Genomic DNA, 13,227 nt, shown 5'->3' with positions numbered 1-13,227 from the left:
TTCATTTGTGATTTCTGTCTGAGAAATGTGTTCATTTAACAATCATTTTTATACTTAAATTACTATAGTTATCTCAGAGTTGACCTTTGTGCTCGCATTTACACCATATTAGCAGGTATTTAGGTAACATTAACAGTACTAAGTGTATAATTAGGTTTAAGTGAAAATGTTCATTGCTGCTTTGAGGTCAATTTCATCCAGTCAGAGAAATTACTATGACAAATTAGATGAAATTCCTGTAAATTCCCTGTTTTTTTTTAAATCACTCACTAAATATGCCTATATCCAGTCACATGAAGTTTAAATTAAAGTTAATGTCATCCTTTGTTAATAACTCATTTCACCAAGGGAATTAAGCTTAAACGGGACCTATTATGTTCCTTTTTACAAGATGTAAAATAAGTCTCTGATATCCCCAGAGTGTGTATGTGAAGTTTTAGCACAAAATACCCCACAGATCATTTTTTATAGCTTGTTACAATTGCCACTTTTAGGGTATGAGCCAAAACGCTCTGTATGAGTATGTTGCTTTAAAACAAATGAGCTGGTGCTCCCGGAGAAGAGGGCAGAGCTTCAAGAGCTCATGCTCCCGCATTAGCAGTGCTAGCCTTTGCAAATAAACATTTCACGATTAGTACAAGCCTGTTATCTTTACAGAAAACATACTCGGTTTCAAAGTCAGTCATCTGATTATACTGAGCATAATAAATTTGCAGTTATGAATTACACAGACGGGGAGCACGGCGGGATAAAAATAACAACATAGCTGGTCTCATGGTGCATGGCATGCTATCACAAACTTTATAAGTCCCACTCGTGATTATGAGCTCAATAAACTCAAGCGATCGACTCACATTGCTTTCATATGCAACTTTTAACTACCACATTCCTATTCACGATCACTCATGAAGACAGAACCAGTGAAAACATATATTAGCCTTACAGAGTGCAAAGAAGTTCTTTCAGAAGCGCAATTTGGAAAACAAACGCGTGGTACTTACTTTGTCTGGAGCTGACTTTCACGCACGAAGCGTTGGCATTGATCCCTACACGTATTGGGGACTTAACCCATTTTTTCTGGGACATTTCCTTAGACAATGAAACTTGACCACAGTGTCCTCAGCGGCTCAGATGAAACCAGACTCCTATGTTCATTAGTGCATCCCAAAACACACCACTTGAAATGCCTCTTTGGCGCTGACATTGTACTGTATATCTCCAGCAGCTACAGCAAGTAATCAGTAATGGCGGAGGCGGACCACAGCTTCTCACTCAGTGTCTATAGGGCAGCATCACAAATGGGCGGGACTTTTTCCCCTCGGTGACGTGAACAGAGGGAGAATCTGAAACAGCTCATTCTGAGACACTGTTTATGATTTTATTAGATTATAAAAAAAATAAGTGGGTGGATTTTTACCATTATAGGCTGGTTGTTTTCACACACTGCAGCCACACAACTGTGTTCAAACACCTTATAAAAGTTATTTTTGCATAATAGGTCCCCTTTAAGTCATTTTGCGTAACTGTAAGAAATAAAATCTGTAGAACAACAGATAATGGCCCTGCTAGAAAATGACCAGTATGTTTTCTGTTAAGTTAAGTTTATATATATAATGTAAATGTATGTAAAACAATACAGACAATTCCTTTATATTAACATGGTACATATCGGGCTGTATGTTTACAGACTTTTCTCAGCAGTGGATCCCAACTGGTTTTGCTCAGAAAACCCAGAAGTGGTGACTACAACACAATACTACAATTATTTATTGTGAAAATGTCTAGAATATCAATTCAAATCTATTTTGGATTAGCACGTTAGAGTGGCCCTGTTCACCCATCTCATATTAACTGCCTCTTTGACATCTCTTTGTGACACCATAAGTGCCATAAAGACATCTTCTCCATTTAGGACTCAATTTCCTCTCCTCCAGGGGGATCATGACTTTCTTCTGAGCTATATTGTTTGGTGACCTCAGTTTGCACTGCTTATGTCAGAAGTGCTCTCATCCTTGGATCACTGGTGTAGGTTTTGTCTTGGATCCCAAATTACACTGAACAATGTGAGGTAGTAGATTTGCTTGTACATCTATGAAACAATGATTTCTGTTTGTAGCATTTAGTAATGAGAAAATTACATATTCAGTTACATATTCAGCACATAATTTTTGGGATTTTTAAACTTTTTTTATTCACATTTTATATTTACACTACATTATTTGACTTGTGGATGATAAAATCCCTTATCAAGACTAATGTTGCAGGAATGCCAAGCTCATGGAAACCAGATGCCCAAGATATCAAAGAGCGATTACTTTTTTGAGAAAGTAAGCAACCCAGAAATCATCTACCAATGTGCTAAAACCTTCAGAACACCTTAGCAACCCCATAACAATGTCCTAGAAACCACCCCCAACACACTTACATGTGCAAACACATCACATTGTATCTTCAGATAGTGTAAAAGTTTAGTACTACGTGCACAGAAATATTCCTGTTGCATATGGGAACATTATATTCTATAGCTGGGGATGTAAATACTTTTATTCAAAGTAAAAACAATATTCAAGGCTTTGGAAGGTCATTCTTCAGGTGTTAATAATTCAGGCTGTCGCAGGAGTAGCAGGACTGCATTATTAAAATATAGAGAGTCAGAATTGTAGTGCCTACCACTTGATTTTCTTTTTGCAACCTACTACTGCTACTCCTGGGCTTTGCTGCTCAGATCCTATTAAATTATCTTAGAGCATCATGGTGTACTGTTCCATCCCACGACTTAAGGAAGTCATTATTAAGTCATTAAGTCATTGTTTGATAGCCTTTGCCTTTAATTTGATTCGCTTTAGCCTACTGAAGCTAAAAAAGAGATATGCTTGTCGAGGAATCAGGGTTCTATCGGGCTGTGTTGTCTTTTTATTGGGTCAGAGAGGATCCAGTTACAAAGACACATTAGTCAGCATGAACAGAGGGATCATTTACAGGTCAAACTTACAACATGAGATACAGTATCTGGAACCCAAAGACTCTGGACTTGTCAACAAATTCTAATAATGATTAAAGCAGTAGTTGACACAAACATTCTCTCATTATTCACTCACCCTCATGTTGTTCCAAACTCATAGGATTTTCTTTCTGTCTGCTGGGGGTAACCTTACGCTTTCATCATATAGAATACCTGTGTACTTAGTAACTAGATGTGTACGTAGTATGTAACCACAGTTTAAGTACACATTGGTACATAGTATCTACAGCTCTAATGTTTGTGTAACTACACATATGTAACAACTCCCTGAATGGTATGTGTGAGTACAAATGTGTAACAGGACATTGGTAACAACACTTTTTGATAATGAAACTACAAATGTGTAACAGGACTAACGGCACTTTTTGGTAAAGAATGTGTTACAATTTATATTAAGTAGACAATTCATATGGATTTACCATGTAATTGCTTTGATGTTACACAGCAGCTGTCAGTAAATTAGGCTTTACATATAAATCGTGGTTGGTGTCCAGGAGGTTACAATTTATATTAAGTGGACAGTTCCTGAGGAGTTACCATGTAAGTACACTGGTATTACTGTGGTGCACCAACTCCACCAACTCGAGATCCAACTCCTCCCACTTTACATATCCCTAAACCTATCCATCTCCACCCCCTGGATCAAATTGTTCCAATTACTCTTATACATACTGTTGTTACAAAATGTAGTTATATAATTCCTGTTACACGAGTACTTAGTGAAGTGAAAAAAAGTGTTGTTACCAATGTCCTTTTACACACCATTTTGAGGGTTGTTACATGTGTGTAGTTACATAAATATTACACCTATAGATACTATGTATCAATGTGTACTTACACTGCGGTTATGTACTACGTACACATCTAGTTACTATGTAAGTACACAGGTATTAGGGACACTTAATATAAAGTGGGACCAATACAACTGTGAAAACATTAGTTTAGGGCCATATAGCACAATTTGCTGCGTTCCAAAAGTAAAAATCCCATGCATTTTCTCAATAGAGCAATGGATTTTTAATGATAACTTTAAAGACAGATCTGCTGTGTGTTAATTGATGGGACTGTATATGCTTTTGTTCAAGCCATCAGTTGACTTTATTTTATCTCTCTTTTTAAAAATAACTTTTAATTGCAGAAATCCTTGTGAAACGCTTCATTACTCTGTAATAACATTTTCACCAATCCAGTCTGCTTCCACATGGCACTGCAAATGACAGTATCTCCTTACACTCTCAAACTGCAAATATATGTATACATTTAATTTTGCAATAAACATACAATGTATTATTTCTATAATCAACATGTTTAAATCAATAGTTTTATATATATATATATATATATATAGTTTTTGGTATGATAGGGCCTTAACTCTTTAACGAAGACTTTTTGTAATACAGGCTCATCTCAATAAATTAGAATGTCATGAAAAAGTTCATTTTTTATTGTAAGTTATTTCAAAAAGTGAAACTTTCATATATTTTAGATTGATTGCATGTAAAGTAAAACATTTCAAAAGTTTTTTTGTTTTAATTTTGATGATTAGAGCTTACAGCTCATGAAAGTCAAAAATCAGTATCTCAAAATATTAGAATATTTACATTTGAGTTTCAATTAATGACCATCCCTACAGTATACATTCCGGGTATTTCTTGTTCTTTGAAACCACAATAATGGAGAAGACTGGTGACTTGGCAATGATCCAGAAAACAAACATTGATGCCCTCCACAAAGAGGGTAAGTAACAGAGGGTCATTACTGAAAGGTGTGGCTGTTTACAGAGTGCTGTATCAAAGCATATTAAATTCAAAGTTGACTGGAAGGAAGAATTTGGGTAGGAAAAGTTGCACAAGCAACAGCGATGACTTGCTGCAAGCTTGAGAATACTGTCAAGCAAAGCTGATTCAAACACTTGTGAGAGCTTCACAAGGAGTGGACTGAAGCTAGAGTCAGTGCATCAAGAGTCACCACACTCAGACGTCTTCAGGAAAAGGGCTACCAAGCCACTTCTGAACCAGAGACAACGTCAGAAGCGTCTTACCTGGGCTGTGGAGAAAAAGAACTGGACTGTTGCTCAGTGGTCCAAAGTCCTCTTTTCAGATGAAAGTAAATTTTGCATTTCATTTGGAAATCAAGGTCCCAGAGTCTGGAGGAAGAGTGGAGAGGGACAGAATCCATGTTGCTTGAAGTCCAGTGTGAAGTTTCCACAGTCAGTGATGATTTGGGCTGCCATGTCATCTGCTGGTGTTGGTCCACTGTGTTTTCTGAAGTCCACAGTCAACGCAGCCATCTACCAGGAAATGTTAGAGCACTTCATGCTTCCTTCTGCTGACAAGCTTTATGGAGATGCTGATTTCATTTTCCAGCAGAACTTGGCACCTGTCCACACTGCCAAAAGTACCAAAAGCTGGTTCAATGACCATGGGGTTACTGTGCTTGATTGGCCAGCAAACTCGCCTGACCTGAACCCCATAGAGAATCTATGGGGTATTGTCAAGAGGAAGATGAGGGACACCAGACATAACAATTCAGATGACCTGAAGGCTGCAATCAAAACAACCTAGGCTTCCATACCACCTCAGCAGTGCCACAAACTGATCACCTCCATGCCACGCTGAATTGAGGCAGTAATTAAAGCATAAGGAGCCCCTACCAAATATTGAGTACATATACAGTAAATGAACATACTTTCCAGAAGGCCAACAAATCACTAAAAATGTTTTTTGTTTTTTTATTGGTCTTATGAAGTATTCTAATTTGTTGAGATTGGTGGGTTTTTGTTAAATGTGAGCCTAAGTCATCACAATTAAAAACCAAAGATTTAAACTACTTCAGTCTGTGTGCATTGAATTTATTTATACACGAGTTTCACAATTTGAGTTGAATTACTGAAATAAATGAACTTTTCCTCGACATTCTAATTTATTGAGATGCACCTGTATATCCCTATGAAACAGAATCATACTTTTGGAAAAAGTGGATGGATACTATTAACAAAGAATGCTCATTTGCATTTAATGTCAAATGCAGAAACATTAATTCATGCATTCATGACCTCGAGGCTAGATTATTGTACTGCTTTATTGGGTGGTTGCTCTGCACGTTTAATAAACAAACTCCAGTTGGTTCAAAATGCAGCAGCTAGAGTTCTTACTAGAACCAGGAAGTATGACCACATTAGCCCGGTTCTGTCAACGCTGCACTGGCTCCCTATTAAACATCGTATACATTTTAAGATCTTGCTAATTACCTATAAAGCCCTGAATGGTTTGGCACCTCAGTGTTTGAGCGAGCCCTTATCGCATTATAGTCCTTCACGTCCGCTGCGATCTCAAAACTCTGGCCATTTGATAATAACTAGAAGACCAAAATCAACTGCGGGCGGGAGATCGTTTTCCTATTTAGCACCCAAACTCTGGAACAATCTACCTAACACTGTTCGGGAATCAGGCACACTCTGTCAGTTTAAATCTAGATTAAAGACCCATCTCTTTAAACTGGTTTACACATACTACACATAATCACATTTCTATAATTAAAATCCGTTAAAGGATTGTTAGGCTGCATTAAACCAGAACCGGGAAAACTTCCCAAAACACCCGATGTACTTGTTACATTGTTAGAAGATTGGCATCTATGCTAATATTAGTCTGTTTCTTTCTTATTCCAAGGTCACTGTAGCCACCCAGATCCAGACTGTATCCAGATCAGATGGTGGATCAGCACCTAGAGATGACCTCTACAGATGACCTCCCAGCTTTATATCAAGCCGATGAAAAGCTGCTTTGACACAATTTGCATTGTTAAAAGTGCTATACAAATAATATTGGATTGACTTGATTTAAAAACAAGGGTAGTGGAATGATAAAAAAAATAAATAAATGTCAAGGTCTAGGGATTTTTTAAAACGTCTCTGATTTTGGAACATTGTGTTGTGCACAAGATGCTGGAAACAACATGAGATGCAAACACAATGCTTGACCAAATCTTCTAGCACATGTTTACATAGTAAATGATGACAACATTTTCACACTCGACATTCCCCATGTCACAGTGGAATATTGTGCTCTTGAGGCCAGCGCTCACAGGCTGCATTTACACTGCAGGTCCTGATGCCCAATTCTGATTTGTTGACTATATCCGAATTTATGAAATCTTCTTTTAAATGTAAGGTGACCAGACGTGCCATTTTCTGGGGACACGTCCTGGCCAGGATTTCTCATTTGCCTAAAATTGCCTAAAAACCAGGTTTTAGCTGTTTGGGCTAACAGATCGATCGTTGAATGACATCTAAGTAGCGTGAGAGCTATAGACAGCAGAGCAGATGCCTGCTTATGCTTTTGAATCACATTACTTTGATACAACGATCGAGCCGCACAGTGCCGCTTCAAGTCGAACACACGCGTTCTCTGTAGATCCCACCTTCTCAAGCTCCACGATTGGTTGAGTGTGCAATGCCTGCATGTTACTGGTCAAACTACTTTTAGATAATTTTAGATCAATAGCCTTGCCCAAAGGGTCAAATGACATAAAACTAGCTACAACTGGGTTGAACCTTTGTCCTCCTTTTGCAGTTGGTGTCCACTTGAGTTCATGTCTTTTGCGACCATAGCTTTTCAATGACGTACGGCTCTCATTGATAGGGGAATATTTGATGTGTTCGCTTTACATGCAGATGCAAATGCACATATCTGATTCATATAAGATTAATTTCCAAATATGAATGAGGCCTGAAACCATTCTGAAAATATCAGTATTCATGTGCTTTCTCATGCTTATACGCTCACTTGAACCACGTAATGTCAATGCGGCCACAGACAGCCATCACCTGAAGACTGATGGACACTTGAACACAGCATTAACGCTGGACTGTTTACATCTGTTAGTATCAAAACACATCCAGAACTTGCCATTAGAGGGGAAGCCTTGAGTCTTCACCTAAGCAGTACATTGATTTAGGTTTTGTTGCCTCATAAAATATGTGAATCTTTAAAAGGTGAACTGAGCACAAACCCTCAGTGACTCAGCAGAGAAGTTTGTTAACTCATCCTGAAGAATAGCCAAGACTTCTGACCAAGCCATTCATATTCAAATGGATTTCAATCCCAAGGGAATTTAATTGAGCTACACAAGTCACCTCTCTTTGACCGCAACTTCCTCTTTCAAGCAGTTGTAAGGTTGATAAGCATTAACATGTGACTATTCTTTGAAAAACTGTTTCTGTTACCCATGCAAATGTCATTAAATTGCATCCCTGTAAGTATTCATACTTTTCATTTCATGTCATGAATGAAATCCACAGCCTTTTCACATCCTCGTCTTAATAGGGGAAATTATGGAGAAATATTCAACAGAGTCTGTATCATACGAAAGCAGCACTGAATATTGAAGAGTTATCATAAATGAATAAAAATATATAGCGTATTACTATGATGATACTGTATATGGAAATTTTAAATCACCGGTCCTTTTCAAACTGGCATATTTTGTTTCAATCCTGTTTTCCCACATGATGTTTCTATTAACTGTGCCACCAGTTTTGCAACTTGATACTCATCATATCCAGGGAAACTGTAGAAGGAAAGCTCAATTTTGCTAACAAAATACTATTTTTGACTCTTATTTTCTATGGCAACTCATCATGGTTCAGAGGCAGTATTTGCACAGTGAAATATAATCTAGTAATCAGTCACAGTTGCTTTTAGTCTTATGAATAAGTGGCAACATTGACAAGAACAAGTCACGTCTCTACATACCAAATTTCCTCTGACAAAAAAAGAAACCAGAATAAATAATTGTTTCTTTTCTCCCTTGAGTTCTCTAGAGCCGTACAGACAACACCTCTGCTTCAAACAACCTCCAGAATCTCATTAATCCTGTTACATACCAAATTTCCTCTCACATCACAGATCATTCTGCTTAAATATTCATGTCGAGACATCAAAACCGTGAAGTTATTTCATACGGATTTGCCTTTCAGCATAATTTATTGTAAATCCTTGCAATCACCACATCTGTTTGTTTGTGATCTCCCAAGAAGAGTAACAAGAGGATGCTAATGTACGACTCACTGATTTTTTCATAAGATAATGTCAGGGTTTCCACAGAAACAGAGGTTACAGAGCAGTATGACAGGTGTGCTGATTATTAAGAGGGCACACAAATCCTTCTTAACCATCAAAATATGTAAATGCCAGAAAACAGGTAAGTTTTTAGACTCAGGGCATTTGATATGCCTGACTCCACTGCAAGTACAGCCCTTTTTTAGCTGTATAAATTTTATATGGCTAGACAAATTAGATTTTTTTTGTGTATTTAGTTAATATGCATTTTATAGATCTCATTTTATTATTCTATTTTACTTGTAGTCATTTGTATTCATTAAAACAAACCCTTTTTGGACATCAAAAATACCAATGCAAAATTGTTACTACTTCTCAAAGGTTTGCCTCTATGATAATATAATTATGTTCAATATTATGTTTTATTATGCACTTGCAGAGTTCACATATTCATATAATCTCTGAGTGAGATGAAGGTAAATAGATTTGGGTCACTCTCCGTGATGGAGGGCTTCAGCATGTGATTTTGCTCAAGCTTTAAATCCCCTCAAACTACTTAATTAATAAAGTTATTAATATTATAGTCAAGTCAAGTCAAGTCAGCTTTATTGTCAATTCTTCCACATGTACAGCACATACATACAGAGAATTGAAATTGCGTTACTCTCAGACCCTTGGTGCATAGTTAACATTAAACACGTTCAGATACAGATAAATACAGTTTAAACATATGTACATACAACTATACAAATATACAAATGAGGATATTGTAGAAAAAAATAAGAATTAGATCGATAAAGTGGCATAAGGCGCATGGCAGATAGAGTGCAAAACCAGTTAAATAAAAACAACACTGTGTAGATAAATTTGTAGTGCAAAAGAGCTTTTCAGTCTGAGGACATTGTAGAAAAATAAAAAAAAGAGAGATAGATAAAGTGCATAAGGCACATGGCAGAATTGATGGAGTGCAAACCAGTTGAATGTACAAAAACAAAACTGTGCAGATTTGTTTTGTTGTGAGTGTAGTGCCAGAAGAGCTTATCAGTCTGTTAAAGTGACAAGTCAAAGTGACTGTTCGGAAAAAAAAAAAAAAACTTACTGTAATAAACCATGGTTAATTTTGGTAAGAGAAAAATATGTAATAATTAGTGAAAAAAGTAAACAGCTGCAAAGTAAGATGTAGACAGATATCATGGAAAATGAAGAGACTGAAAAGGAAAATGGAAGTGAAGGTACAGTTCAGTAGTGAACCTTTAATTATTTTGCATGGCCCCAGCCTAAGGTTTTAAGCACATGTCAGAGCCCATACTTCTTTACTTTAACTTGAGTAAACAAGTGTAGTCAGTACTTCTACTTTTACCAGAGTATATTTAAACACGAGTATCTATACTTCTACTTGAGTAAAGGATGTGTGTACTTTTGCCATCTCTGCCATTGATGTTTTAGATCAGTGCTTCTCAAAGTCCGGACTCTGGTCCGGATCCGGACCCGGAGGGAATTCAATCCGGACCCGCTTCTATTTCATATTTCAAGAACACTAATTATATTTCCTACTTTGATAAACGCACGTTAAACTTGTAAATCATTTGTTTATTTATTCTTATTTTTTTATGTCTTTTGGAGAAGGTCCGAAATTGCAGGCGAGATATTGAAACTTTTCCTTCATGACATTTGTTGTCATCATGACATCCAGTGAGCGTATGACGTTTGACGTAATCGGGCGACATTTCACCGCTAATATTTAAATTTTTTTGTTTTGTTTTGCTATCACTTATATTATGGCAATTTGTCTTATAGCAGTGCCCAGTGTAAGTTATACATTTATTTGTGGCGGCTTGTCACAATATCAAAACTGACCGCTACAAATAGATTTTCCAAAAGGCTTATACTTCGTTGAATAAACTGAGCACTGCGCGTTTCAAAAATAAAATGCTGCGCGGGTGTTTTTATATGAATGTATCTTTTAAAAGAACCGTCCGTTTTCTTCAGAAAAGCTTTGATGTCCATTTTCATTTGGTCTTTCCTGTAATGGCTGATAAAGTAGCGCTTATTTGATTACAGTCGTTACCGGGGAAACAGCTATATATCACGCTCCAACAGCGCCTCCTGCTGGCAGAGAATCAACTTGCATTTGCTAGTCTGCGGGAAACACTGGTGTCTGTCAGCAAACATAAACAAAAAAGCATGCTTCAGAACTGTTTTGAGAAGGTGCTTAAGTTTTGAGCCATGTATTATTGCTATGAATTAGGCTACTACTACTACTATTACTATCTTGTGCTCTGCAATAACCATTTACGCAAACTCTCTTTTGATATAAAGGGAAAAAAAGAGAAAATCGGCCCAAAAAAATCAGCATCATATATCGGCCATAGGCTGCCCTGATTTCTAAATATTGGCAAGAGAAAAATATATATATAGGTCGACTTCTACTGCTGACACTTAAATTAATTGTTTTGCCACTTTTGCACTTGTTATTAAAGTATTGCCACTTTTGCACTTGTTATTAAAGTATTTTGAATGCAAAGGGAACCTTTTTTTTTTTTTTTTTTAAATGAGTGTTTATTTGTTATATGTTATGTATGTTTATTAAAAACACGTTTTGTAATAACCAATTGTTCCGGATCTTTGACACTGATGAAAATTCAGATTTGGACCTTTGAATGTAGACTTTGAGAACCCCTGTTTTAGATTCTACCATCATGAGCTACCCGGCCAAATACTGGCTAACCAGTTATGCCCGGACTCTTTGAGCAAAACTGGCTGAAAAAAATATTATTCATATGGCTGGGTCAAGGTGTTAATGGTCAGCAGCACAGGTAGAAACAGCTCCAACTGTTTCAACACAATTGCACAGTCTCAGCTTTTTCCATTGTACCTGTGTCTCCTCCAAAGACCAGCACAAAACACTCATGAAGCTTCTTAGCCCTTACGACTGCCTCGCAAATCTCTTTAAAGGTGTTAGGAAGGATTTGAAATGAAGTAGTAACGTCTGCCTCATGCCTGTTCTGTAATCCCACAACATACAGTCAGAGTAGACTCAGCATCTGTTTCTGCCCTACCAAGATCCTCCAGACAGTGATCCTCCATGATGCCATTAGCTTGATATGTTTAGCACGACCTCTGATGGCTCTTGTGAGGATTTCCTATAATACACACAAGGCTCATTTAAGGATTGATCTTATCAAGTTTATACACTTCCTATACTGTTAGGTGTGACATCTCAGAACATTTTACTAACACAAGGCAAAATTAGATGAAAGCAGTGTTAGTGCTTGGGTGGCCTAATGGTTAGAGAGTCGGACTCATAATCGAAAGGTTGCGGGTTCGAGTCCCCGGCCGGCAGGGATTGTAGGTGGGGGGAGTGAATGTACAGCGCTCTCTCCACCCTCAATACCACGACTGAGGTGCCCTTGAGCAAGGCACCGAACCCCCAATTGCTCCCCGGGCGCTGCAGCATCTCTGTGTGTTCACGGTGTGTGTGTGTGTGTGTGTGTGTGTGTGTGCGTGTGTGTGTGTGTGCATTTGTTCACTACTCACTGCTGTGTGTGTGTGCACTTGGATGGGTTAAACGCAGAGCACCAATTTCGAGTATGGGTCACCATACTTGACAATACGTCACGACTTTACTTTACTTTACTATAGAAACTTGTAGAACATTGGGTTTGATAAATAATATACATTATTGTAGCTGTATTATTGTATTTACAATAAATTTAATAATTTGATAAATCTACTAATAAATTGCACACCACAATATATAAACCATCATTGTCTTTATCTAATTTGATGTTATGCTGGTGAAAAATATTTCTGACATGTTCTTATTGAATTTGTATTTGACTTATTTCTTCAACTTCAGACAAAAGTTAAGTCTTGTAAACATTTTACAATGGCATCACCATTCATATTTGCTACTTTCCAGTGGCTCTCTATGTGTACACTTTATTGTTTAACTCTTGTCCCAGACTTTAAATCTTAAGAAATAGTTCACCCTAAAAATATTCATTATAGTCCATCCATAATATTGTGATTTTTATGTGAGAGGGCATCATGGGATGGACTTTATCACTGGAGGAAGCATTATTATGGATTATGGATTTGAATTGTGGCTAGAAGCAATGGTTTAAAGTTAAAATCCCTTAA

Source organism: Barbus barbus (assembly GCF_936440315.1).
Source record: "Barbus barbus genome assembly, chromosome: 1".
In the NCBI taxonomy this organism is placed as follows: Eukaryota; Metazoa; Chordata; class Actinopteri; order Cypriniformes; family Cyprinidae; genus Barbus; species Barbus barbus.
The sequence above is the reverse complement of the archived record's forward strand: the minus strand, read 5'-3'. Positions refer to the sequence as shown.